General features: G+C 32.8%; 1 protein-coding gene across 5 annotated transcripts in view; it reads right to left on the bottom strand.

Moving 5' to 3' along the window:
* Nucleotides 1–24529, bottom strand: part of NOVA1 (NOVA alternative splicing regulator 1) — a 150298-nt gene that overhangs the window by 90582 nt on the left and 35187 nt on the right. Inside the window, exon 2 of one of the 5 annotated variants that reach the window (XM_034994499.1) lies at nucleotides 12838–12939. The exons of 3 other annotated variants lie outside the window; for them this stretch is intronic. The gene's annotated coding sequence lies outside the window, so the exon portion shown is untranslated. Of the gene's footprint in view, nucleotides 1–12837; nucleotides 16953–24529 lie in introns of those variants that run through there. One more of the 5 variants, XM_034994500.1, reaches the window with a different exon arrangement.

Genomic DNA, 24529 nt, shown 5'->3' with positions numbered 1-24529 from the left:
TAAGAGAACAAATCTGTGTTGGTTTAAGAAACAAAATTTGTGGTAATTGTCACATGACCACAGAAGACTAATACACTAACTACAATAACAGTTGAAAGAAAGAAAGAGAAAGAAAGAAAAAGAAAACAGCAAATAGGAATGACTTTAAATTAAATAACTAAGAATGATCTTAAATGAAATGTGTTGGACATCTACATAGAAAAAGCTTTCCTGAGACAGAAAAGAAAAAATAATATCAGTTCATATGTGAAATCCCAGATATTATACGACTATCTTGTGCAAATAAGTTAATAGTTTTTTCTTTATTCATTTTGTTTTTAACCAGTTAATAGTTTTAACACAATTTCACTTACACAGAAAACAGGAATACCTTATTTGGAAAGGATATTTGGTGAAATGATTTTAAATTCATAAGTAAAAAGAAATGGAATAATATACTAGAGTAGTTGTTAAAATAAAGAATAGAATCAGGGAATTATTACCCTAGTAGATAACTCAAAATAAAAAGATACTACAAAGCATTGATGAGTAACATAAGAATTAATATAACAATGGACAAGAATAAATAACCCTTTCCCCCAAATCCCAGCAATACATAACAATTTAGCATGAAAACAGTATATGTGATTACTTATAATTTATATGGCTGGCATAGCTGGATTACTATTTAGAGAAATTACAGTGAGAACTTTTCCTCTCAAATATCTTAAAATAAATTCTATATAAATTAGAGAATCACAAAGTAAAAAATTAGATCAAACCATAAGTAATCATATATATTACCTCAGAATGAAGAAAGTTACTTTAAGTACAGACATGAAAAGGGAAAATATGATAGATTTGATCATAAAAAAATACTTAATTTTGTATGTGAAAAACAGCATAATTATTTTACATAACTTTTGGGGGGGGCACAGATGGGGAGGAATGGGCCAAGATTTTAAATGCACATAATTACTGGGAACCGGATAACTGGGATGAGAAAGACACACCCATACACTACTACTAGGAGTGTAAACTTATTTAAATTTTCTTAAGTAAAATTTGGCACTGAATCTTTAGTTTTTTTTCTAATTTTTAAAAAAGATTTTATTTATTTATGGGGGATAGGGGCAGAGGGAGAGGAAGAAGCAGACTCCCCACTGAGCAGAAAGCCTGATTGGCGGGGGGGTGGGGGTGGGGGCCGGGGGGGCCTGAATCCCAAGACCCTGAGATCATGACCTGAGCCAAAGGCAGATGTTTAACTGACTGAACCACCCAGGCGCCCCCTGAATCTTTAAATGTCTTAAAATATTGCATGTACTCCTATGACCCAGTAAATCCATTATTCTGTGTTTAATAATTTATAAGAGAATAATCATAAATGAACACAAAAACTTAAATACAAGACTATGTATTGTTATTTATATCAAAAAAGATTGAAACAAGTATAAGAGACTGATTAAATATATTATAACAAATGCCTAAGATGGACTATTCTACAGACCTTAAAAAAATTACACTTGTGGGGGCGCCTGGGTGGCTCAGTTGGTTGAGCGACTGCCTTTGGCTCAGGTCATGATCCCAGGGTCCTGGGATCGAGTCCCACAACGGGCTCCCGGCTCAGCGGGAAGCCTGCTTCTCCCTCTCCCACTCCCCCTGCTTGTGTTCCTGCTCTCACTGTCTCTGTCTCTGTCTCTGTCAAATAAATTAAAAAATAAATAAATAAAATCTTTAAAAAAAAAAAATTACACTTGTGAACAATGAAGAATATGTATCATCTAAATAATGCATAGGGTACAATATTAAGTGAAAAAAAGATGAAAAGCTCTATATATAGTATGATCTTTATTTTATAATTAGATGTGCAATAAGATTAGAAGAAAGCACAGAAACACACTTATAAGACCTATTTTTATCTTATTTTCCTTAATTCATGAAAATAAATGATAACTTTATATTCAGAAACATTTTAATTAGAATACAGGAAAATGGAATATCTCCAGATTGGAAAGTTTTTCTTTTCCTTCTAAGAGTAATGAAAAGGTCAAAAACAAAAACAAAAACAAAAACAAAAACTTCATTGATTTGACTCTGTGAAAATAGAAAATTCTTAATATAAAAAGCGCCATGAACAAGAATGAAGGCAATTGACAAAAGGGGGAAATCACAAGCATATAGGACAAACACCTAATATACTTATATCATCCACATGACAATATATATTAATTACGTACTAATGCCCAACAATATTCTAGCCTCAGAGGGCACAGCAGTAAACAATTAAGAGTAGACACTTGCCCTCATGAATCTTTCATTCTCACTGGAAAGAACAGGTAATAAGTAAGTAAGGAATAACTTCAGACTAAGTTAAGTGGTAAGTGCTATGAAGACTAAAAAGCCTGGGGGCGGGGGGCGCGGGAAACAAACCCAACAGAGGCAGTAATGTGGCAGATGTGAAAGGTGTGAGAAGGTATGTTATGTCAGGAACAGCTCCTCTAAGGATGTAACATTTGAGCTGAAACATGAATGACAAGACAGTCAACCGTGTGAAGACTGGCTGAAGAGGGATTCAGAAAATGGAGAATCACAAGTACAAATTCCATGAGGCAAGAAAGAGGTTAGCTTGTTTGAGAAATAGCTGAAGTGTCTAGAGCATAAGGGACATGGGTGAAACTAACATAAGATAAATTTAAAACTCTCAAGGCCAAATAAAGTTGGGATGTTTAGACCTCTATAGTTAATGTGACCTTTCAAATCAATAGGGAAAATAACATCTCAAAATAAACAAGGCTAGAAACAATTCACAATTGGAAAAACACAACCTGTTAATATACACATAAAATTTCAATCTAGCTAGTAAGAAAGATATAATTTTCTACCTTTCAAATTGACATGCCATCACAAATCATTATTTATATACAATGACAGTGAGGTGAAAAAATGATGAAACATTAATGTTATTTATGCTAGCAAAAAGTAAGGAAAATAGTCAAAAATAGAGTGTAATTTAAGCAAATTATGGTACATATTTACCATGGAAAAGTCTAAGTCCATTAAATTATATCTTCAAAAAATATTTCATGTTCAATTATGTCTGGTATTGTTGATTACAACATTTCTAATCCATTCACAAATTCTGTCTCCTCTAAAACATCCTACCTGTCATTATTTCTACTGCCAAAAGCCCTAATCCTAGACACCATAATTTCTGGGACTACTGCAATAAACTTCCTAATAATTACTTCTCCTAGACCCTAACTCTTTTTCCCTGTTTATCTTCCACACAACAAGAAGAGTGATGTCCTCGGTGCTAATCATCATAAAACTCCAGTATCCAATGTGTTCACGTTGTAACTATAATACAGTTCCAACTTCCTACCTTGGCCCACTTGATCTGGTCCCTGAATTATTTCAAAGACCTCACCTCCTGCCATACTCTCACCCACCTCCCCGCCCAACAACGTTCAACACACACAACATTTCTTTCTGTTCTTTCAACATGCCAAACTCACTCAGATCCAAAGACCTTTGTCCTTGCTATTCCTGATGCTTGGAATGTGATTTTCTTCCTCCTAATCATTTAGAGTTCAACTCAAATTCCCATCTTTGATGTTTCCTCTCACTATCCTAGCTAAAGTATACTCCACCTCAACATTTTTTGTCATATGCATTTATTTCCTTCCCAGTACTTATGCTTATCTAAAATTATGTATTTATTCAGTGTTTCTCTGCCTCTTCAGCAACAAGAATAAAAGCTCCATAAGAGCAAAGACTTTCTGCATTCCCACATGTAGAACAGTGCCTAGCATATAGTATCACTAAAAAAACACTTACTGAATGAAGAGTAAAAATAACGGAGTATTATACAAATAACAGAATGTTAATTATATTTAACTTACTAAGTGACATGCAAACCATGAATACCATATAATATATAGGGTATAAAAGCAACATATGCTATAATCAATATACATATAAATCTGGAAAATAGATAAAAAATCTATGTAGCCTTCAAATTTTATTCTTACATAGCAAAAATAAAATTAAACTGATTTGAAAATTTATTGTTTCAAAGGAATAATTGAGATATGAGAATATAAAAAGGTGAATTTATAAAATTTAAAGTTCTTATGTACACATGTGTATGTGTAACGACAGATGATAGATCTGGATAAAGGTGTATATATATATATAAATAAATAAAAATATACACACACACTAAAAGAAATAGGAGAGGAATGAGGAAAAAAACAGGAACATATTGATCAAAATAATCAAAATTATAAACTGAAAATAGTATTTTTGAGAACACATTTAAAAGGTCATCTTATTTCTGTATAAGACTAACATTCACTCCAATAATTTTGCAAAACGCTCTAAAAAATCAGAATAAGCATATATTCAAATTCAATAAAGTCCGAAATGACAGCACCTTCATAGTGTAAATTTCCAGAAACCAGTGATTATCTTCAAAGACTACAATGAGAAGAGGCAGAAGGGAAAAATAAGTTCTCTAGCACAGGAAACACTAAAATAGCCTGTAACAGAGTTATTCCTCTTAGGAGGCCACTGTAGCCTCTCACTAGGATAAATCAGATCCACCTGTGGGACTAGTAGTTAGGTTGAAGACTTTTGCAAGATTGCAAAAGAAGCTTACTTCCCATTTGCATTATATACCTCTAAAAGAGCTACAAAGGGACTAATGTAAAAAGCGAAGTAACCAAGACTTTGGTTAAAATTACATTCTCAAGATGGCATATTACCATATCTTTTAAATGGGATCAGAGAGAAAAAAGACTGAACTTTGTACAGTTATAGCAAGAGCCTACAAACCATTATATATACTAGCATACTGCCAGGAAAATCTGTTTTCCACATAATTAGGACCAAGCCAAGTTTTCTTAATAGATTATTCAGAATTCACTTAAAGCACTTTTCCCGGTAGTGTTAACACTAATAGGAGTATCATCAAGTTGGACTAATGTGTGATTAATTTTAACTGTGGCATTGCTCTCTGTTTTAGCAATCCATTCAAAAATTTCAAGGCTTAAATACAAGGAATCAACTACTTCACAATTAGTTGACTGAACCTAGAAAGGATTTACTGAGACTGTACTCCATGGAAAGCAGAAAGGTGAATAAAATGTGGTTCCCATCTTCAAGAAAAATTTAATATAAACAGAAAAACAAATCTAGTACACGAATCTTGGCAAGTGATAATGAACTAGAGTTTATCAATGGATATAGAATGAAGTATACTGATTCCAGATACATATTAAAAGCAAAATAATTAAGATCTAGAAATAAATAGGATGACATTCAAATCAAAGGAGAGGAGAGAGTGGTATTATTTTGACCCTGGGTGAAAAGGTATATGGTGAAGTTCTAAGCAAGAATGATTGAATTGGGAGGCAGAATGAGAATTGAGAATTAAAGATTTATTTTGTTTTCAGACATGCTGAATCTGTCATAACCTGCAGCACAGGGGAAAAACGTGGAGCTAGAATTTCAAAGAGAAGCATAAAAAAGAAATATCAATTAATGACCAATTTCCATTGCTTAAAGATTTATGTATTTATTCCAGAGAGAAAGCGAGAGAGGGGGGCAGAGAGAGAATCTCAAGCAGACTCCCTGAGGCTGAGCAAAGAGCCTGATGCCCACACCGGGCTGAATCCCAGGACCCTGAGCCAAAATCACAAGTCAGCCATTTAACCAACTGAGCCACCCAGGTGTCCCTGGCCAATTTCCTTATTATGTGCATCTATATCTGTAATATAAGGTATTTTGCATAGGAACACTACCTAGGTTTAAAAGTATAAAATGAAGAACTAGGTTTTGAAGGATTTTACTGTTTATAATATTTATTTATTCTTAAAGATTTTATTTATTTATTTGACAGAGAGACACAGTGAGAGAGGGAACACAAGCAGGGGGAGGGGGAGAAGCAGGCTTCCCACGGAGCAAGGAGCCCAATGTGGGGCTCGATCCCAGGACCCTGGGATCATGGCCTGAGCCGAAGGCAGACACTTAATGACTGAGCCACCCAGACGCCCCTATAATATTTTTTTTAACATTTTACTTGACCCACTAAAAGAGGGTACAAAAAATAAAAAGTCCTATACAAAACCACAATTGAAAAATAGAAAAGCCACTTAACAGGAAAAGAAAATGGAATAGCAAATATTTAAAAGCGAACTACATTTAAGATGGTATATTTTGAAAAACTGTATTTTTTAACATTAATTTTCCTATTTGATAACTGGTCCATACCAGATGCTTCCTGAAAATTCTCCTGGATTTTAAGTTTTCCCAAGTATGCTCACAAAAACTTAGAAAAATAGAACTTTGTTCTTCCTAATATCAAACTTCTGTCATATAGCAATATTCACCTTAAACTAAGTGAAAAATACAATAATAATTAATTTTACTAATTTGGTAAGGTAAATAGAGTATCTGAATAACCACAGTGGTTAGGGAGTGGGGTAACTAACAGGAATAAACAGTGTTTCTTGATACCTAAAACTGAGAATCAATCACTTGGCCATCTTTTATAGTTTGTTCCTTCTTATGAAAACATGCACAAAAATCTACTGGTAAAAGCAATATGACTTCAGACAAATAATCACACAGATTACAATTCCTGGCATCCATACTTCTTGAAATTCAACTAATTCTGAAATCTGCCATATTTACTTTTTTTTTTTTCAACCTGAACCTGCTTGGAATACCTGGTTATCCTTACTTACCATAGTTATATCCATCAACTGTAATAAAACAAGGAAGAAAAATAAAGAATGCAGGGAGAAACAGAGAAAATTGAGCCAAAAACAGAACTAAAACCTAAAATGAACATGTCTAAGAATAGGTAAAGAGCAATGCCACCGGGATGAAAAAAAAAATCAGAGGCATAAAATATAATTCTTGCCCCCCTCAAATATTTTTTGAAATATGGACAGGAATAATTAAGAATGTAAGTATTAATTATTCAACAATAATTTTACAAACTTCAATCTCAGTGTTTGGAAGAGATTTATTCATTTAGCAAATAATGCATGGAGCACATAATAGAGACTAGGTGGTAAGGGGTCACCAATAAGTCAGTGGCTGTCTCAAAAATGCTCACAATCTAGTAAGAGTGACAAATGTCTAGGTAATACAATAACAATTTACACAAAGTATTTGTGAGAACACAGTAGAGAGGTATTTATTCTAACTGCAAAGAGCAATAAAGACTTCACCTAAATTGGGCATCAAAGACTGGGAAGGATTCCACCATGAGGAAAAAGTATAAAGGACATTCCAAACTTACAGAATAGCCTAACACAGGCATGGAAATACAGAAATGGATGAACATTCATAGAAATTTATAGAAATGCAAGCTGCCATTATGGCCTCAGTTTAGGTGGTGTTAACAGGATATTGAAATGGGAATTTTCTTGTTTTCTCTGTTTCAGTTAGGACCCAAAGCTGAGAACAACACATTCCAAGTACTAGAACTGAGGTAACAGATCATCTATGCAACATTTGGAAAAATGTGGCCAAAAATTGCTCAGGCATTGTTTGGTCCATCATTCACATAAAAAAATATAAGTATATATTGGAGGATAGGAGCTTATATTGTTTGAGGAAGAAATAAAGAGCGATTCACTCAGTTTGCCCTATGTCCTTTAGAATACAGGACATTTAAGGAATGACACAGGAACTGGACTTTGGCCTAAAAATAAACTAAAGGCAAGAGGTTAAGATGCCTTTAGTCTGGGACTATTACCTTAGAAATGGCCAATACTTCTGATTTTATGAAGTAAAGAATTATATTTTCCAATGGGACAGGTAAGGACTCCTGGGAAAGGAACTAGCATTGAACCATTTTTAAAGGAATTCTACAAAGACTGCAAAGGAAACAAGGTAATTCCAGAAGAAAGAGGTTCAAAGCAGTCTAGAAAGTCAGAAACTAAGGACAGTGTCAAAAGAAGACAAGCAAAGGAAGTATCAGCTGCATCCAGGAATTACAACTGGGGAGTCTTTGATAAACTCAGAAAAGCAAAAGAATGTTAGATTTCCAACATACCCTTACTACCAATTAGTTCTCTATTTCTAACCTCAGACTTTGGAAGACCCAGGAATAGTACAAGGAATAGGAGAAAAACTAAGGCAAAAAGAAATTAATACAAATGTCTACTACTTGACATGCCCCTACTCAGGCTTTTAAGCCTTCTTTGAACAAAGTTGACATAAGAAAAAAATTTCACATTGGGTGAGAGTTTGGAATTTTAATTTCTTAGCCTTTTTTAAAAATTTACCTGAAAAGTAAGTGTGTTTTGAAATGCCAGGGAGTGAGCAAAGAAAGAATTAAAGAGAGAATGCAAAGAACAAGAGAAAGAGAAGAGGAAGAGGAAGAAGAGCAAGAGCAGAGAAAAAAACACTTGAGCAGCATGTATCAAGGGGCAGAAAAGAAAATATTCAGGGTGGGATTTCAGGTACAGAGACAGGGAAGAATAAAGTAACTTTCCACTTGTACCCTAGTGAGTTCACCTCCTAATAAATGCATTAGGAGTGATAAATGGTGAGCAAAGTAGTCGATTATAAAAGGCCATAATTTTTTTAAAAAGATTTACTTATTTTAGAGAGAGAGTGGGGGGAGGGACGGAGGGAGAGAGAGAATCTCAAGCAGACTCCCCACTGAGTGCTGAGCCCCATGTAGGGCTCCATCTCCCTGCCCTGGGATCATGACCTGAGCCAAAATCGGGAGTCTGATCCTTAACAGACTAAGCCACCCAAGTGCCCCAAAAGGCCATAATTTTGATATGATTATTGTGGAGTTTAAAATCTTTTCTATAAATATAGAAGAATTAAAGATATTTTTTAAGGAGTACAAATCGTATGTTGTGAATTTGTTTAGGGGGACCTTAACATCTTATTTGTAAAATGTTCACTCTGTTTCCTCCTGAGTTGCAGAAACTCTGTTAAGTACTGGGTAAAAGAAGTTGAAGGCAGACTCCACTCTCAACAAGTTTACAAAGGAAACAGGCACAAAGGCAGTTACAATACATGAGATATCTGCTAGAACAGGAATAAGCAAAGCCTATAGGACCATATAGAAGGGTCATCTAACAGAAGTATAAGGGATAAAGGAGGAGTAAGAAACATTTTAGTTAAGGAGAAATCTAAAAAGTGAGACCTGAAGGATGAGGTTGAATTATACAGATGATAGCGACCTATGGATAAAGGGGTGTGTGAGTGGTTGGAAAGACTGATGCAGGCAGGCAAAGACCCAAAGAAAGCGTGATATATTCTGGGAATGGCAAAGCGTTGAGTATCACTTAATCAGTATATGCAGTTTGCAAGGAAAGAAATGAGGTTGAGGACATAAGTGGGGGGCCAGATCACATGGGCAGAATTTAGATTTTTATCATAAGATAAAAATGAGGTCCACTGAAGTTTTAGTAACACTCATTTTTTATATCCTGCATATCTGGCATATGCAAAGCACTCTTTCACATGTTTTATTGGTTTTCCTCACAACAACCCTGTGAGGTAGGTGTAATGATTTCTTATTAACAGATTAAAAAAAAAACCCTTACAGCTGTTAAGCAATTTATACCTTATTAAATAGCTACAAAGTGGCAGTCAGGATTCCAGGCCATGCTTCAGAAAATATGTTAGGAACATTACACACACACACACACACACACACACACACTCACTTCACCTACACACATAGAAATTTCAGAGTTAAAGGCAAATTTTAAGTAATAAATGTTTGTTAACTTAGTATTAAAGATAAAGAGATTTGTGGCATAAGTAGTCCTTTATACACACTTACACTTTTAAAATTTTAAACTAATTTTATATAGGAAATATCTGCAGAATTCATAAAAAAATGGCAGGAATTAGTTCATATATAAAACAAGAATAACAAACATTGAGGTAATTACATGAATATCTCATCTTCATATAACTGGCCTGAGGTTATTTGAAAAAAAACTTCACATTTATTTAAATTCAAACTGCAAATATTGTTCTATGGATATAAATTATGTTTTGGATGATAGAAAATAACAACTGAATACTAAAGTTTATTAAATAAAGTAACTCAAATATTAACCATTTAGTATAAAAAGAATTGTCCACCTAATGTTAAATTGCAAAATCATCTCCCCATTATTCACAATAAAACATTTGAAAGTGTTTCATTTCCCTATCACATGACAAGAATCTGTTCAGACAAATTTGACAAGACAAATAGTTTTTAAGAAATCTGTTTGGGATGAATATAGAAATATGTCCCAAATTGAAAAGATAAGAGTGTATATTTTATAAAACTAAGCAGAGTAATTGAAAATTTTAAAATATGGATTGAAAGTCTATATGAAAATGTATGTTCTTTAAAATAGTTTAAATTAAGTAAAATCTACCCCTAAAATACATTTCCTTATATTTTATTTTCTCATCAATTTCACTATTTCTTCAGTTGGTGCTACATTTCTTTTTAAAGTCTCCAACTGAAAGCTAGATGTTGCCAGAACATTACTGCTAGAGGTCTAAGTACACACTATTAAGTATTAAAAATTCATTTTATCTATGTATTTGTTTCATTTTTCCTATTTCAGACAGAAGATTATACTAGGGGAAGATGAAAAAATACAGATTTCAGATTTAATTACTCTTGATTTAGTATTTCTGAATTCCAAAATTATTAAAAGAATATAAATTATATAATAAGCCCAACCACAATTCTGGTCCTCCAGAATAAGATGGAGAGCCCTCCCTGAGAATACAACCAAATAGAGATATTAAGTATCTATAAGATACTTTATGCAATGAAGATAATTTCTAAATAAACTAAAGAAATGCTCCAAATATACAGTTTAAATGACATACCAACATTTTCCTTTATTTTTGATTATACAAGTAGTACATGTTCATTAAATTCATATAATACACAAGTATATTCAATAAAAATGAAGTTTCCATCTAATTCCTTTTTCCAAATAACATACGTTGGAAGTATATTAAATATAAGATTCATATGGTTAAAAATTGAATCTATAAGTTGTTAAACTTACATCACCCACAAAAGGTCTAATATATAACAATTCTGTATAACTGAAAAATATATACTCAGATATGCACAACAGGTATGTTTTGCACTTTTTCATCAAAACAGTATATAAAGCATATGGTCTATTCTGTCAAATATAATAACTTCAGTTAATAAGATAGATGGATTAAGCAATACTTACAATTACACTGTAGAAAATGCAAAAGAACCAATTATAGCAAATCAAATATTACATATACTGATAAAATACCTTCTTGCTAGATATACATAAGTAGATTATGTCTAAACTATAGTCTTTAAAATATCAAAGTTTACTTCTTTAGTGCTTTAACTGCTGAATGGAGTATCGAGTCTAAGTAAGGAGGAAAATCTCATTAAAAAGTTAGATTTCGGTAATATTTAACTGCATTCCACTTTGAATGTAAATAAAGCCTAGTTTTTTAAAAATTTATCAGATGAATAGGATATTGAGAATTTTATTTATTCTCAAAAAAATTTATTTCAAAACAGTAGGGTAACTCCACTATAAAATTAGAGATAGTTAAAAATCTTGGTAGGAAATCAGACCTCTTCTTTTGACTCTAAAATACCATCACTTGGCATTTAATTAACACAAGTAATATTCTAACTAGAACAAAGTTACTTGCACCAAAATATCTTTTACATAATGTAAGGTACAATTCTGAATACACAGAATTCTGCCTCTGAGTTAAACAGAAAACACATAAAGAAAGGGTCTGTAGAAATAATTTCTTCCACCCACCTCATTTTACAAGTAAGTAAACTGTGGCCCAGAGAGGCTTTTATCTGCTTTCACTGAGAATCTATAGGCATAGAGATGTACACAAATATCATTCAAATTATGATATAATTTAAAGTTACCTAAAACAAATGACACTGTATTTCATATAATTAAGACTGTGAAGACTAGGAGATCCTAATTTCTTGCCATAGAAATGTCTACAGATGCACACACACACACACACACACAAAAGGATAGTGAGTCATACTATTGACTAGAAAAGCAAAACAATGAAATATAACAATCCATATAATATTGTTTAACAATAGACAACAGCAGTTTCTAATGTTATTTTCCTATTCTATAAGGCATAAACATGCCAAACTGTTACTAAAGATAGCACTCTATAAAATGCTTTTACAAAGGGAAAAAGAAAATCATTAAAAAATGAAATGGGAGAGAAGACTAAAATATATTAAGTGAAAGTTCAAATATTTACTGTTTCTTCTCTCCCAAGTTTTGTTTCAATATGTTTAAAAAAATTCTTTTCTTTAGTGTTTCTAAAACAAAGAATCAAAACTAGGTTCATTATAAATTGGTTTTGTCACAAAGCTTTCACCCAAGAATGAAAGTATTAAGGCTAAGACATAAAACACTGTAAGCAAAGCTAATTAGGATGTTCCTATTGAATTTTAAGTTGATTTGCTACTTTAAGAACACAGCTCTAAAATCTTAGATAATACTGGTTTGGTTATTTGAAAGTATTTAAAAATAAACTGATTATTTTAAGCTTCATTAAAAGTGAAGTATTTATAAAAGCACTTTAGTTTCATATGCTTTTAAAATAAAATATTGCCAAGGAGTGCATCCATTTGTTTGTTATTCAATTCAGTACCAATCACAAATTAGATGACCTTAAAATAAAATTTAGAGCCAGGGAGAGCAGCACTAAGTTTAACTGACCTCAATACATTTTTAAATGATGCTTCCCAGTTATTTGTTATTCTCTTATTGGGTTTTCCAGTCTAGGACGGATACACAAGAAACTTACAGTCTATGTAGTACTCCTAGTCAGTTTCACTCTGCAGATGGCACAGTGGAGAAATACCTTCTGTACAGGACCATGTACAATTTCTTCTGCAGCTGTCAGCACCTAGGGGAAAGGGCGCTGTTAAACAGTTGCTGCGTTCCACCTCAGAAGTGGCTGCAATTCGGTGGTGGGTGAAGTGACTCCTGTACATATATACAGGGATGAAAAGTACTATAGAAAATGAAAATATTTAACAACAAAAGTGGCTGTCCAAAAACAGTGCCACAGCAAAACAGAATACATCATTCAGTCACAAGAGCCCCACACAGATGGGCTACCATTCATTTAAAAATTCGATGCTAAGAATGATTGAAGAAAAAAGTAGAAATACAGTTTTCAATTCACAACGTAACTATAAGTCAATGTTAAAACACATACGTTGAAAAATTAACCCCAAACATTGTCTACTGATTTATAACATTATTTCTACAGTAATTTACCTAATAAAACCAGGCAAATATATACAATAAAATTCTTCACTATGGTCAGCTAATTTAATGGTTTTTTTTAGATGATGATTCAAAGGGGAAAAAACAAAATAGATGAGGTATCAGAACTGAAGCATAAGTGACATGAAATACCTTAAAAATGTAAGGAAACCCATTCTGAAATTCTAAATTACTTTATATAAAAAAAATTTTATGAAATAACTAGTCTTCCAACAACTAGCAATGGTTAAATTTATTTTTCATATACTGGAGCCTTAAAAGTGAACTCATACAAAATGACACCTTTTCTTCTCCAGAGTCACACAGAGTTATAATCTAAACACAGTCTTCATCCTTAACCCATATATTAATGAGTTAACTAAGTAGACAATTACTTGAATTCATTAATACAGAAAAATATTACCATCTTACTTTTACTACAACACCACCCTTTGTACATAATTTGTATTCGATGGAATTAGAAGATCAAATTAAAAAATTATTCTCTGAGAAATATCACTGAATCAATCACAAGGCTGGAAGGCACTATCTTTCTAATTTTTTTTTTTTTATCTTGAGGCTCAGCTATTATGTTTATACTATTCCAAAGAAGTAACAGTTTACATTACTTCAAAATATTCACATTTAGATTCCTGAAACAGTTTGAGGGTGCTTTGAAGCAAAGCCCAACAAATCTGACAATTAAAAAGCATCCCATCCATCAAATTTCTGAATCTCACTTGCCATGACAGAATTTATGTATTTATTTTGGCATATACTCAGTAGAGTTAGAGATAGTTGACAATTTCCTTTCAGCTTCCTTAAATTCTTTCTAGAATAAGGCATAGTGTAAATAAATATTACTTCCCTTAAGTGACAAGCAGTAGTAGAGGAAGAAAAAAGTATAGCATCTGTCAGTCTCTTTATTAAAAGAAGACATAGATCAAAGATTCCTAATCCGGAGTGCAAGTACAGGATTTAGGTAATCTAGGAATTCTGCAAAACTGCATGCTAAAATAAAGACGTCTTATATGGGTCCACAAACACATTTTTCTAGGGCAAGTGGGCCATAAACTTTTGTGAGGTTCTCAAAAGGTTCTGTGACTTCCCTCCAAAATTTAAGAACTACTGATAAGTGAAATGAAGACACCCAATTGAGTAGGCAGCAGTAATCATTTAAATTAAATGTCTAACTCTGAGCAGCTGTTTCTTCTTTTGTACTATGAGTAACAGATACAGGGGTATTTCAACAACTAAATGAAGTAATCCACATAAATACATGGTACAAAACCTGACCTATTATTATCAGTAATAGTAATAATTGTTCAAAAAAGCTATCTCAAACAACTAAAACTTCCTTATAGGGTCCCCTCTTTGTTTATTGCTACGTAACTTCATATTAGTTTTATTTAGCTGTGTCTTCTACTTTTATTTAGCTCTATCTTCTAAAAGAGACCAATATCACAAGCTATATATTTCTATATTATTTTAGATACAAAAATGCTAAATACAAGTTTTGGAACACTGCTATGTATTCCTATAGTCTACATTTCCCACAAAGTCACACTGGTCCTTTCTATGACTTTGTACTTACTTTGAACAGGCTCAGATAAGGAAAACATTTAGCTCCAATTGTTTATATGAAATAATTTCATTTCCTTTATCAGTCTCTCCTCTCATTCTCACAATATACAAACGGGGCGCCTGGTGGCTTAGTCGGTTAAGTGTCTGCCTTCAGCTCAGGTCATGATCCCAGAGTCCTGGGATAGAGCCCTGCATAGGGTTCCTTGCTCAGTGGGGAGCCTGCTTCTCCCTCTGCCTGCCGCTCCCCCAGCTTTGCTCTCTCTCTTGCTCTCTCTGTCAAATAAATAAATAAAATATTAAAAAAAAACCCTAAATTTGACGAACCTATTAAGGGATCACATTTTCTGAAGAGGTTCTACAAGTAATACTCTCACTTTCATAAATCATTTTCCCTATTCCTTTCAATGTGTCTTTCTGAGGGTAAATGATTCAATATACATTCATACATGTATATCCTTTAAAAAAATCTGTGAGTTATGACATCTGTAGGTTATCCATACCCTTAAAATAAATTCACAATATTATAAAGAGCATTACAAAATAGTGTTTATGGTGTTCTTCAAGATTGTGGCAACTTTTAAATACTCATCAAAAATGACAAATGAACTTTTACCATGAATTAAAGATTCTCAGTGAAGAAATTGAAAGGTTTGCTTATGTATTTACAAATTAGCAGGATACAATGCAACTAAGTAGTTAGTTCCCAATCATTTCAAATGGAAAAAACCTTTTCTAGAGTCTTCTCACATAGGAGTTAGATTTTATGTATTCACACACTAATAAAATATATAGCAGTCAGACAAAAAGGAAAAAGCCTTTAAATAAAGGTATAGGAGTAAGAGAGAAGCATATTAAAGCATTCAGGGCAACACAAAGAATAGGAGTAGAATATACAGTATATGTAGAGATCAGTGAGGAGAAGGACAATAGGCACAGGCCCAATTAGGCTAAAGAATTTTAGAATATTTTATTCCAAAGGGTGGCATCTTCAGAAGCATTTTACAAAAATCACGCTAGCAGCAGCATGGAAGATGAACTGAGGTATAGATGGTTCAACTGGGATGACAACAATGGGAATATATAATTAGGAATAACAAAAAAATATATATATAAAACAAAAGTGTGCTACTATGTAAAAACACTGAAGAGTAAAAATTGTGAGATAAGTCCAAGCTATTTCTAAAGTTTGAGTATAGAAACTAGCATTCCTTCATTCCTTTATTCACTCAACAAAAAAATTGTCTACTAGGAGTCAGGTTCTATTTAAGACAGTAAGTAAAGCACTGAACAAAGGAGTCAATAACTTGCCCTTTCAAAGATTACTGGCTAATGAAGGAGACAGATGATAAATAAACTATTAGATTATAATAAAATGTATGGAAATGCTTCAGGTATAAACCAAAAAAAAAAAAAAAAAAACAACCAAGTAATAGGAACAGACTGACAAACTATTTTAACAGAGTAGTCAGAGATAACCTAAGGAAGCAGCATTATGTGAACAAAGAATGAAATGACATGAGTCCACAGACTATCTGGGATAAGAACACTACACAGAAAAGAACAATTAGAGCAAAGTTCTGAGACAGGAACAAGTGATCAAAATTTTAACCTGTGTCAGATCATATAGAACCTTGTAGACCATACATAAGGCCTTTGGACTGTTAGGAGAAAAAAAAAAAAAGCTCTTACAGAAAGTGACTGTAGTATTTTGACTGGGGGAGTGATAGAACCTGTTTAATCTTTTGTAAGGATCACAGGAGCTGCAGTGGTGGAACTGATGGTAGCCAGCAAGAATGGAAATGCACAGTGCCCTCTTATCCACAGTTTCACTTTCTGCAGTTTCAAGTACCCTTGGTCAACTGCTGTCCAGAAGCATATGATCCTCCTTCCAACATATCAGAAAGTTAACAGTAGCCTAACGCTACATCACGATGCCTGTCCCTAACCTTATCTCGTCACATAGGTGTTTTATCATCTCACATCACAAGAGGGTTGAGCTCAGTACAATAAAATATTTTGAGACAGACCACATTCACATAATTTTTATTATAGCATACCATTTTAATTGCACAATTTTATTATTAGTTATTGTTGTTAATCTCTTACTGTGTCTAATTTCTAAATTAAACTTTGTCATAGCTGTGTATGTATAGGAAAAAGCAGTATACATAGGGTTCAGTTACTATCTGTGGTTTCAGGCATCCACTAGGGGTCATAGAAGATATTCTCCTTGTTGGTACTACTGTACTAGCAAGACTATGGTAAAATTTACATAACAATATGAGGTGGGATTGGTAATTAGAACTCAAGACTAAGTACAAAAAAATCATCAATCACATACTTAACATTCAGAACTCAGACCAAACATGTGAGAACCAACTACTCCTCCATAACTGAAACGTTTACTTTCCTCAGTTCCTTTTTACCCCAGAACCGCCTACCCTTGTCTCATTTTGAGTGAGTCAACCAACTTGAGGGTTTGCTTCACTGTCTTAATGTAGTTGGACTGTGTTGTTGTCAAAAAATCCAAATCTAGTAAGAGGAGGTCCAAAAGACTGGCAAGAGGGAAGACTGTTATCTCTCAGTTGGACTTCTGCTTGCATTTGCACTTGCTTACCATCCCATGCCCATTCCCTTTCCCCAGGTTTATTTGAGGAGAGGGGAGAAAAAACCCTCAAATTTGGAAAGCAGGGTAGAGCAAACCAGAGTCACTATCTGTAATAGCAAAGAGTGTCATGACTGTGAAAGTAGCTGAGCTTGAGCCTCCAGACAATGGGGCTCCCAGCAGACAGAAGCTGTGAGTACACTGGAGATGTAGAAACTGAGAAAGAGTAGAGGACAAGCCAGAACTGGATAGTGTGACGCTCCACAGATATCTTACCCCCAAAGCAAGTTTTACACATGTGCTGCATCAGAAAGCGAGGCTTTGTCTCTTTTTCCCCATAGAAGGCATACGGTCTAGTCAGTGTTCAGCAGAGGGGCAGAAATAGAAAAATAGAAAAACAAAAGTTGTCCCCTTTCCATCTCTCTCCTCTAGTATCAGAACCCAGGAGGATAAAAAGGAATTTAAATGAAAAAGCAGATTACTCTCCACTCACTGGAGTGAACAGACTGAATGACTAGATATAACTCTTTCTATACTCCAATCTCCCAGAAAAGCCTAAGTGGCACTGAGTAGAAGGGGGGAAAATCTGAGTTTTAAACTGGGCTATGAGGTTAAAATTCAAACTAGTCAGATGAAACTGACTTCAGCAGATTAAAGTCAGATTAAACTGATTTTCTAAAGTGTCCAAAAAGCTATGACATTTTCTTGAGATGAGTAAAGAAACAAAGTGACTTGACCAATCATAAACAAAGGTGCTACTGGAGAAAAATCAAACAGTTCCATGTTTCCATCCCCACTTAATTCTCCATCTCAATTCATATTGTATTATGAAATGCTTAGCACCAATGAGCTAGTAAGTGATTTTGACTTTTTAGTTCTCTAAAATATCTGCCAATATCAGGCTAAATGACTGCATTATCAGTCCTACTTCTTATTCTTAAGAACACCTGGTAATGACATAACTATAGGCATTTTATAAGGACTTCCTTAGATTTTCCCCTTATATAAAAGTTAAATACTTCAAACATTTATAAATAATTTTAGATCTTATTACAAAAACTAACAAATACCAGGTTATATAGAAGCTAAAAAGTAAACTCTCCTAAATAAGACCCCAAATTTAAAAGCTTGGAGAACAAAAAGGCTCTAGTGAAGGAAAAAGCAAAAAACAAAAGAAAAAAAAATTAGAATGTTTATTGTTGTAAAGGAATACTTTCAACATTCACAGTGGAGTAATCTAAAACACAATTTTAGAGAATATTCTGTTCTGACTCATAGCTTAATAACTTAGGACTTTCCCTCAAACTGAATCATGTTCTTTCCAGTCATTTAGTATTTAATATATAATGGGAATTCCCTAAAAACTCAGATATATCCTTTAAAATAAATTAAGGAGTATGAGCATTTTACATGACTAAATTATACATAACCTCATCTCTGTTTAAATTTCACATTTTTAGAGAATTCAGGATCCTATTACATTGATGTTATAACACTTTATGTAAAGTTCCCATTTATTTTATAGTCATTCATCATCCTAAATTATGCCATGTATATTCAACATATATTTTATCAGTCAGTCCTTCTCAGAGATACAACATAATGAAAAGAAAATAATGTGAGTCAAAATTACAAAACTAAGTTGTATATTTGTACCTTTTTTCTAGTTTATTTTTTAACAGGATATAAGAATACATATTGTTATAAATTAAATTGCAAAGTAAGGAAAATCATATAAACTCAAATCATCCAAACTCACACGTTAATTCACTGTTAGTAAATATTAGCCAGACTGTCAACACAATATTAAGGGGGAAGAACATAGTTGGAAGACTGATACTACCTAACTTCAAGACTTACTAAAAAGCCACAGTAATCAGGACCGTGTGGTCAAAGAACAAATGGATCAATGGAAGAGAACAGAAATAAATGCAAACAGATATAATCAACTGATCTTTGACAAAGGAGCAAACAAAATTCAATGAAGAAAGGATAGCATTTTCAACAAAGGATGCTGGCACACCTGGACACACACAGGCAAAAAAAAAGATTCTGGATGTAGATAATAAAACTTTCATAAAAATTAGCTCAAAGTGAATCAAGACAAAGCAATAAAACTCCTAGAATATAACATAGGAGAAAATCTTGGTGACTTTGGGATTGACAATGACTTTTTAGATACAACACCAAAACCATAATCCATAGAAGAAAAAAACTAAATTGGAATTCATTAAAATTAAAAACTTCTTCTCTGCAAAAAAAAAGTTAACAGAATTAAAAAACAAGCCACAGGTGGAAGGAAGTGTGCAAAACACACATCCAAATATACAAAAAAACAAATATACAAAGAACTTTTAAAATCCACCAATGAGTAAACAACAAAAAAATGGGCAAAAGATCTTAACAGATATCTCACCAAAGATATCTTACATATGGCATGTAAGCATATGAAAAGATGTTAAACATCGGATGTATATTAGCTGTTAGGGCTGCCATAACAATGTACCACAAACCAGATGGCTTAAGCAATAGAAATTAATTATCTCATAATTTTGGAGGCTAGAAGTCCAAAATCAAGGTGTTAGCAGGATTGGTTCCTTCTAAGGGCTGTGAGGGAAGGATCAGATTCCAGGCCTCTTTTATAGATGGCAGTCTTCATATTTCCATGGAATTCTTCCTGTATGCTTATCTCTGCATCCAAATTTTCCCTTTTTATAAGGACACCAGACATATTGGATTAGGACCCATGGCAATAACTTCACTTTAACTTTATTAATTCTGTGAAGACCCTATCTCCAAATAAGATCACATTTCAAGGTACTGGGGTTCAGGACTTCAAAATATGAATTTGGGTTGGGGGACATAATTCAGCTCAGAACAGTATGTCATTAGGGAATTACAAATTAAAAAAAAACAATGAGATACTACTACACACCTATTAGAATGGCTAAAATCCGAAACACAGATATCAGCAAATGCTAACAAGGATGTAGAGCAACAGAAACTCTTATTCATTGCTAGTGGAATGAAAAGTGGTTCAGTCATTCTGGAAAACATTTGGCAGTTTCTTTCAAACTAAACATACTCTTAGCACATGAGCTAACAATCACACTCTTTGGTATTTACACAAATGGGTTAAAAACTCAGGTCCACACAAAAATCTACACACAAATACTTATAGCAGCTTTCTTCATAACTGCCAAAGCTTAGAAGCAACCAAGATGTTCTTCAACAGGTGAATGAATTAACAAACTGTGGTATATCCATATTACAGAACATAATTCAGTGATATAAAGAAATGAGCTATCATAGCATCAAAAGACAAAAAAAAAAATCTTAAATGCATATTACAAAATGAAAAAAAAAGCCAATCTGTATGATTTCAAATATATGACATTCTGGAAAAGGCAAAACTATAAAAGCCAGTAAAACAATCAGTGATTGCCAGAAATGCATGGGGAGGGAGGGATGAATAGGTGGAACACAGAGGGTATTTAGGGCAGTTAAATTGTTCTGTATGATACTGTAATAGTGGATACAGATCACTATATATTTGTAAAAACACAAAGTGAATTCTAATGGAAACTATGAACTTCAGTTACTAATGTATCAATACTGGTACATAAATTGTAACAACTGTATCCCATTAATGCAAGCTGTTAATAATAGGAGAAACAGTATTCTGGGGGTACAGGAAAGGTAGGGGCAAAAAAGGGTAAATGGCAACTCCTGACTTTCTACTCAATATTCTGCAAACCTAAAACTGCTCTAAAATATGAAGTCTGATAATTAAAAAAAGAAAAGTGGCTGTTATATTAAGACGATTTAGAAGTGAAAGGTTTAGGATAATTACATGGAAATAGAAATAGGCCTAAAAATCTATCATGCAAATGATGACAATATTATTTTTTCAGCAATTGTCATGGAAGTAAATTATGCAAGAGATACATTATATCTAATTTTAAAACATGTGACGAGTGCAATGCAGGTAGAGAAACAATGGTAACATTGTTATGATGGCTGATATGCAAATGAGCTTATCAAGGTAAAACTTTTTTGTTCCTCATTTTTCCACTGACATTCTTTTGTAAGGCTATTTTTTTATAGTCTTACCAAAAAACATTCTCATTCTGAAGCTTCTTTTTCAAGTTACTGCACTTGAAATGGAGCACAGTGAAGGAGCATAAGCATTTCATGTATTTAAAGTAAGAAATAAATTTAAACATACGGCTAACCAAACTTGCTTTCATCACACGCAAGTAACATTTCCAGTTTGTAGGATCTCCGCACATATTAAGCTATATGTTTATAAAGGTAACTTATGCCACAAAACTCAATAGAATTGTAATCTATATATAGGAAAGCTGTATCTGGGAAACAAGGTTTAAATAGGCCAAGACATTTTGTTAGATTTAATGTGCTATTTTAATTTCAGAAACCCAGATAATGCCATGGATATAACAGTATCAAGAGTTTGAGGTTATTATTTTTAAAAATATCCATGCTATACTTACTTTAATCATTCTAAAATTTCCTAGCTTACCTGATGATACGAGGATGAAACTAGGTGATATTGTCTCAGCAAATTGAAATAGAAAACTTCTGACTAAAAGAATGCAAGAATAAGTTTTTCCTCCCTGCCTACATATTTCACGTCTTACTTGGACACAAGAGAAAATTTATATGGACAAGGGAATTTTAAATTAACTGTGACATGAATTTTCACCAAGAGGGAATTAGTTCTCTACCCTTTAAAATTTTTTTTAAAAAGTTATTTTTCTAAAGTGTATAGATCTGTAGATCTATCTATACCTCTATGCAATCATTATTCTATTTATTTTTAAATACTCTCCAGTAACATATGACTCTAATGCATCTTTCATAAAATGAGAAATAACCATCAAGTTTAGGAAAATATAAAATATGCTGGTAGCTGTATTAAAGAGAATAATTAGATAAAATTTGGTTTGGATCCAACAATGTGGAATTAATCTTACTCTCATCATTTATTAAATACTCTACTGGTTCCCATAATTCTGGGAAGGATACTGAATACCCATTTTTAAAAATATGGGATAACTATAAATTTAATACCATTTTTATATGATGTAAACAGGTTTATATTTGAGGCTGTCTTATTATCAATTGCTATTGACATTTCCAAATCTAAAAATCCATGAATGATATTCAAGAGAGATCATATACCAAATGTATACTTTATAGTCATACTAAAAATGAATATACTTTATCATGACTCTAAGACCATCCCCTAATTTAAAGATGCCAAAAATGTACATGAATCTCTCAGAACTCCTTATATGTCTATAATGTGTTTTATCATATTTAATAATACATGTCCTTAAATAATAATGTCCTCAAATAAAAAAGAATGAATATTAGTTTCCTTTATCACAAAGTTATAGGAATATAATATTGAAATCATTCATTGTGATAATTAGTAAAACTTTATTGAAGAATAAATTTGTTATCTTTGCCAGATAAAGACACAGCACAGAGACTATCAACAAAGTGATAATCTATAACTTCCTGAGGTTTTTGGAGATAAAAATCAAGCAATAGCAGTATTTACCCAATTCATAGAAAAATGAGAATAAGGGATAAAATTGCCTCATTTTGAGATTTTATCTAATTTTTAGTACTTGGTAACTCTCTGCTAGTTGCCTATCCTAGAATATTCTATTAGTATAACATGGTAGTTATGAGAGACCTTTGGGGCAGACTGTGAGCAAATCCCATCTCTGCCTCTAGTTTTACAGGCAAAATATATATAAATATATTTGCACATGTATGTATATATTTACATATGTATACACACCTTTCAAGTATATATGTATATATTAAGTAACATAATCAATGGGTCTCTATATATTTATGGATATGTATATATGCACACACACACATAAACTTATGTATGTTCCATACATACATATATGCTTTGGGCAAATCACTTTATCTCACAGGATTATTATATGAACTAATTCAGTTGATATACAGAAAGCATGCAGTTATAACTGTCCCTGGCTCGCAGTAAGTTCATATAATTATTAGCTATTATTTATTATCATTGCTGCTGCTCTACTAATGTTAAGTTTAATATCCCAGTGTTCCCAATGTTCTAAAGACTATGATTTACACATATTACATCACTCGAACAAGGTAAGTAAGTTTGGAGACTACTGCCACTAAAACAGAAAATAAGCATGGACTTTTGAAATATACTTGGGATTTTTAGACGGAGTAAAGGAAGAATTGCGAGCAGGGAGTATCTCTTGTCACAAAATACTTTGAACTTCCTTAATTTTAAAATCTATTTGCATGTCATATGAGATTTGTGAGTAGAGATAATAGAATTGCATCCTACCCCAAACCTTCTTTATTCTTTAACAGCAGCAGCCGACACAGGAGAATAATTTCCTGCTTTGCTGTGCTGACGGTACATCACCTAGATTCAGAAATTATATCCTCAGCAGGAAGGCAATAGGTTTCTGTCTATACTGAAGAAATAGAAGGATAGAAAAATTACACAAATAGAAATGATTTATTATTATTATAAAAGAAAAACCAAACTATATTTTAGTTTTAGCTGGTGACACTCTAAGTAGAATTAAGTTTATTTCAAAGTTCAAGTGTTTGACCATAATATTCTTTAAAAATAAAAGTTTTATTTATTCATAATCTTTAAATCCTGCAAACAAACATATTTCTACTTTTCCTGAAATTTTTAAACAAAGAAAAAGTTTTAATACAATCAACTTAAACTTCTTGGTCCTCTGATTTTATTTAGTTATACCTAGTGTGTAGAACACTGTGTCCTAGTTCAGACAGTAAATTAAAAAAAAAAATTTTAAATACCTCAGAAAAATGGTGGTAAATGATAATAGTTTATATTAATTTTGTGTCACCAGAAAAATTACTCTTCATTCAATAAGTAACTTCTATATGTACATTTGTGAATGTATCTATATGCAGCATATTTATAAACTAAGTTTTCCTCTAAATAGTCCAGTGACTTGCC

This window comes from Mirounga leonina, unplaced genomic scaffold, assembly GCF_011800145.1.
Source record: "Mirounga leonina isolate KUSES-001 unplaced genomic scaffold, KU_Mleo_1.0 Mir_91, whole genome shotgun sequence".
Taxonomy (NCBI): domain Eukaryota; kingdom Metazoa; phylum Chordata; class Mammalia; order Carnivora; family Phocidae; genus Mirounga; species Mirounga leonina.
This window is presented reverse-complemented; position numbering and strand designations above follow the sequence as displayed.